General features: G+C 39.8%; 1 long non-coding RNA gene across 1 annotated transcript; it reads left to right on the plus strand.

Moving 5' to 3' along the window:
• Positions 1-1,025: 1,025 nt before the first annotated feature.
• LOC111931451 (uncharacterized) lies at positions 1,026-3,101 on the plus strand. The gene is made up of 2 exons (XR_002865550.2): positions 1,026-1,374; positions 2,961-3,101. It is a non-coding gene; the product is annotated as an uncharacterized LOC111931451 (long non-coding RNA).
• The last annotated feature ends 2,498 nt before the right edge of the window (positions 3,102-5,599 follow it).

Here is a 5,599-nt window from a genome sequence, read left to right on the forward strand (position 1 = left end):
AGAATTTCTCCTGCTACTAGAAGTCACAAGTTCCAGGTTCCATGCGTTGTGAGCTCTCCTCCCTGTTTGTTCAGCTGCTTTTCCCTCCTTGAAATCATTGGTTTCTTGCAAGGTCTAAACCCACATTGCTTTTTCACTCATCCTTCTTGGGGCTATAATCTGCTCACTTTCTGCCAAAAAATTGCAATCTGCTCTCTTTTGCCTCAAGTGCTCAAAAAACACTCAGGTGTTCAAAACCAGCAGAGCTGGGTTAGCACGTGGACTCAATCTTAGATGTCATCTTGTCCTAGTTTAGGGAAAATTTGGGAGGAAAACTCCAAATGGGGGTTTTGAGGGAAATGGCCCCTCCCCACCCCCAACTGGTCCGGGAAAGGAAAAAAATTCCTTGGAGAGAAGTGGAAAAAACTGTTTATTTAACAGAAATTGAGTAATATTAAATAATAAAACCTCTTGCTGTTCGATGGGGTGGTAAGTCTAGGAAGAAAAGTCCTTTTCATGTGGTGCAGCTCGGCTCGCTCAGGTTCTTATCAGTCCCTCCGGCGCTGGAAAGTGCCGAGGCCCAGGCCCCGGTGGGCCACAGGCCTGAGCTCCCGGGGTTTGGCTGGGTGTTCAGTCCAGAGCAGGCTTGCACAGATCCAGGAAAAAGGGGAAAATAAAAACCAAAGGTCCAGGGAACTCCTCTGCCTCAGCTAGCTAAAACTAACTAAAAGTCAGAGAGAAGCTCTGTCCCGCTGTCTGTCCGTGCTGCAGACACCACAGTCCAGGAGCGGGGTGTGTGGGAGTGATGTTTTAATTTAACACAAACTGTGCGCTTCTTCTACCCCCCACTCTCACTCTCAGGGCCAGTCTTAAAGGTGCAGAACTTAATACATAACATAAACCAGGCGACTGGGGATATCAGTATCATAAAGTCACCCTAGACTTCTCCAGCTTGAGAAGTGTGTGATTCCACGTCTGTAATGCACCTGCAGCCAACTGCCCCCAGGTGAGGCCCCTGTCTCTGCCCAGCCCAGGGCACAGGCAGCCTGTCCACCTTGGCCTTGGGCCACAGCTTCCCCCATCCCTCCAAGCCTGCCCCAGTTCCCAGTTCTGTTTCTCCAGCTGGAGCCCAGGGGCTCGGCAGCCGAGCTGAAGGCAGAGCTCAGCGTGGGTCAGTGCCGCGCTTCAGGGTGTGCCAGCCTCCCTTGAACTCTGGAGGCATAATTAGGGATAATAGCCAGTGGATCAAATTTAAGTGCCCAACATAAAGGATAAGGTATAGAGCATTCTAAAGCGTTTTGTGTATGTTAGCTCTTCATTATTTTCAATCAAGGCTGCAAATGAGCTGTGTAAGGAGAGTACATCAGTGGAGATTGCTGTGTGGTTGAAGTGCATGTGAGTACAATTACATACATGCCACTTTCTGTCTGCTGAGTTGTATTTTCCACTTAGAGAGAGGGAAAGCTGCTGGAACACACATTGACAATTTGTTCTTGAATTTTCTGGAAGGTAACCATTGTGACTGCTCAGCCAAAATCATTATGCAAGATTCAAAGCGTGTACAATTTCCAACTCTCTTTCCAAGTGTGATTTGCTGTGGTAGTGAACTGTGCATCAAATTCCTGTCAAAGCATTCTAAATGGCCTTTCTAAAATACTTCTAGAAATGTAATTGGAATGTTAATTGTAATAAGTTGAGCTCTGTGACACTCTCATAAATCTGGGTAAAGTGCAACAACTCTACATTTATACTACTCTAATGAAAAACACCAGCACAGGGTCTAATGAAAAGCATCAAGGCAGGGTCTTAAAACATAAATGGTGTCCAATTTCTTTGCAAACTAGATTTGTATCTGAAGTTTCATTGATTTGAATTAATCAAGTAAAACTAAGTTCATATTGCTCTCTAATCCACACGATTAAATTCTTCCCTGGAAGTGTAAGGGTATAGTGGATAACATGGATAGTGATCTCAAACAAAATTTCAGCCATATAAAAAGCCAAGTTCTCTTGTTGCAAGTAGGTTAAATTCCAGATAAAGTCATATATCTCAGAATCACTACTAGTTTAGGTATAAAATTTTTTGCACAATTGCTTGTGTGCACTAAATTAGAGTAGTTGGTAAGAAAATTGGTTTTTTAACTAAACCCTAGAAGCCTATAGGAGCACGTAATAACTTTGGGCTCCTGAAGAAAGCCTCAAATAACAGTGCCTTTTCAACAGGTACTTTCAGGGAGGAGTGTCAGAATTTGTCTGCTGTCAAATGGGTCAATAGAGCCAATCCTATGAACACCTGCATTTTTTTCCCTGAGTTCTGTTAGCTTGGGGGATGACCCCAAGGTCTCATGTCTCCTCTTAATGGTGAACTTCTGTATTTGGAAGTGACTTCACATAAAAATCCCAAACTTACGATTTCCTTGCAATCTTCCTGGATGCAGGAAGAAAAAGTCTGTTTCCAGCTGTGTTTCCCTGGCACAGCACCCTGGAGGCAGCTGTGTAGCTCCTCTGGCCAGAAGGGCGTGTTGGGTTTGCATTTGCAGGGGCACAGCTGTCCCCAACCCCTCTGCTGTGAAGGACCACATCAGCACACTCCAAAAATTATGGCTGGAGGGGAAATATGCAGCCAGTTTCAAAAAGCTCTATTTACCTCTGTTACACAGCAGCAGTTACTGTTGGAACATTAGAGACTTGATAATTTTGTATTATTAAAAAGGAAAATTTGATTTGCCTCCTGAAACTTTTGACAGGTTCATAATGGCAGGCAGATAATGGATATAATTAATTCTCTGAAATGAAGGAGTAGAAATAATAATAGTAACACTAGCGTAATGTATTGCTCTGATTTGTTAATGTTAATTATATCAATGAATTATTGTGAGGTTAAAATATTTAAATAGAGCAGCTTGCAATTTTTTTAATTGCTGCGTTTGTGCATGATGTAACCTGATAAATATTTGTACAAACAGACTTTGTCTTTTCCAGGGAATATGAAGACATTTCAAGTAATGCATGCTGGAAGAGAAACTGTCTGACACCCAAACAGTCTGAGTTTTAAGCATTTAATTAAGGATCTTCTATATTCAGAAAGATGCAAAACCCAATAAAAAACTGTATTCAACTGAACATTTAGCCTGAAATTTGGGGAATACGAATGATTATCTTTCCTCTTTAATGGATTTCACTAGACTTTAGTCATATTTCTTACTCTTGGTGCCCTAATCTAACATCTGCAAAATGAAAATAATGTATCTGGGAGAGATTATTGTGGAATTCCCATTAATTAATTTATCTGAAATTCTTAGAATTAAAGCAATAAGATGTCACAGAAATACTGTGAATTCTGACTTGAATATAAATTGATTTAAACAGATGTCAAAGATATCCAATTTGAAGTATTAGTAAAACTATGTTTTATTTATTGATGATGTTTCATTTGAGTTAGGTACTGCAATAACACCTTGGATAACAGAGTCCCCAGAGGATATAAGACTCACACACATAGAGTTTTGAAAAGAGTCATTTGTTTATTCAGAAAAAGATAGCCATTGAAACAGCAGCACATGCCTTAAATCTCATTAAAAGTTAAAAAAATTCTCTGAGTATATTCCATGTATATCGGTGTTTCTAATCAGTGCAACTGTCCAGGGAGCAAGCTGGAGATTCTGGCAGCATTCAAACAATATTCCCCCATCACTGCCTTCTGGCAAACTGAGGGGAGAACTGTCTTCTGTTTTCCAACCAGAAATGATCTGCTGCTTTCCCTGGAGTTGGTCACTCGGTGCCAGAGGACATCTGGCCTACTCTGCTCCGCACATAGATGACAGAAGTGCACAGTGCTCTATGTCTAGAATTTTCCTTGTTGTCGACACTTAATTTGCAGTAATATAATTTAATATTAAGTATTGTAGGGAAGGAGGCCTCTGTGACTGTGTGCAACAAAATGCACAGCTTGTTTTCAAACTGCTTTCCCTTTTCTACTCGAAACATGTCAGGATGCAGTGAATATCCTCTGCGAGCGTAGCCATATGTTTCCCCTCTGCACCCATGTCAGGACCCATATGCTTGCCTGAGTTTGTTTTCTCTGCATGCTCCAGGATTTTTCTATGGCCTTGTCTTTTTATTTGTCTGCAAATAACTTAGCTCCCGTTTTGAGCTGGAATTTGTGTAAGGGAACAATTATTTTCTGATTAAGTATACATTAAACCTGAGGGAAAATGATCAAGCTTTTTTTAAGGAGCCAGGATAACATTTTAGTTCAGCAAATTCTGCATTGCTTAAAAGAAACCAAATTAATTCTTCCCTCACTAAGTATTTTTAGGTTTAGGAAGATATGAGTTGCAGTGATGCTTTAGTGCTTAACAGTTTCTGCATTGATAAAAAACCTTAGCAGGCAGCCGTTGACAGTTAAAAAAATAAACTGCAGATTAGAAACTTAAATGACATGAAACTGAACTCAGCCAGAAGTTGAAGGAGGTAGCTAAAATGTTGGACATCCAGGTGTTTCAAAGGTGTTATCGAACTAGCTGGGAATTGGATCTATTCGAGATGGGTTCTGCTATAACTGCTCTTGCACTTTATCTTATTTTCAGATTTATGAAGGTATAAAACTAAAATTACATGAAGTATCTACTATAGGAGTAGTATCACAGCTTTTCTGGCTACTGCAAGTAAATTCCTAGAAATCTGTATAAGAAATTGGGACTGTAGTGGTAAGAAAGGGCTGGATCCCAGCAGTGTCTCTCAGGCTGAGCAAACCAGCCTGCAAACTCTCAGTCATTGGAGTTGGTAAATACAGCAGTGTGGGAAAGAGTGTAAGTTTACTTTTATGTGGAGCAATACCAAATTTATCCACTTCTCCATACCTCTAGGAGACAAAATAAATTGATTTACCTGCCTGCAAAATTAAACAATGCATTACAGAATGAAACCATGCAAGTGAATGAGATATGCTATGTGACCTTAGTTGAGAATTGAGCTGTGAGAAGAAAACTCCCAAGTTTCCCATTCCTGATGCATCTTTCCTTTTCTATTTTTGTGTAGTATCTCCAGGCATCAATACCTTTTATTAGATTAATTGCCCTAAAACTGTACCCTTTTCCAATTGACTATTTGTTTATCTGTACATATGAGTGATGCTTAGTGAATTTTTCTCGTTAGAGTTACATCAGCCACTGCTGGTACATCCATCTTATGAACTCTGCCTTCTTCTTGTTATCCCAAAAGGGTAAAATGGCTTATCCTGAGATATCAGTGCATCAGGGGAATGAGTAAAGCCAATCACACTCTCATTAATGTCCTTTTCCTTTTCTTTATAATATCTCTTGGAATAATAAATTTCCACCTAAGGGTTGAAAATTCAGATCATTTATTGTCATCATTCAGATGGTAATTCTAATTTTCCTAACATATTAAATTCAGTCTTTTAAGAAAAGGATTAAAGCTTTCTTCTCATTTGTCCTCGGTTTTTTCAAGTTTCTGGTATGGAAATGGAATTTATTTACAAAAAAAAATCAAACTTAGGATCTCAAGGCAAAAGTGATTTAAGGAAATTAGCAGAGAAAAGGAATTTATTGGCCTGTGAACCAATGAAATGTTGAACAGATTAAGGATATGAAAAAAAC

Source organism: Cyanistes caeruleus, chromosome 8, assembly GCF_971803275.1.
Source record: "Cyanistes caeruleus chromosome 8, bCyaCae1.hap1.1, whole genome shotgun sequence".
Lineage (NCBI taxonomy): Eukaryota > Metazoa > Chordata > Aves > Passeriformes > Paridae > Cyanistes > Cyanistes caeruleus.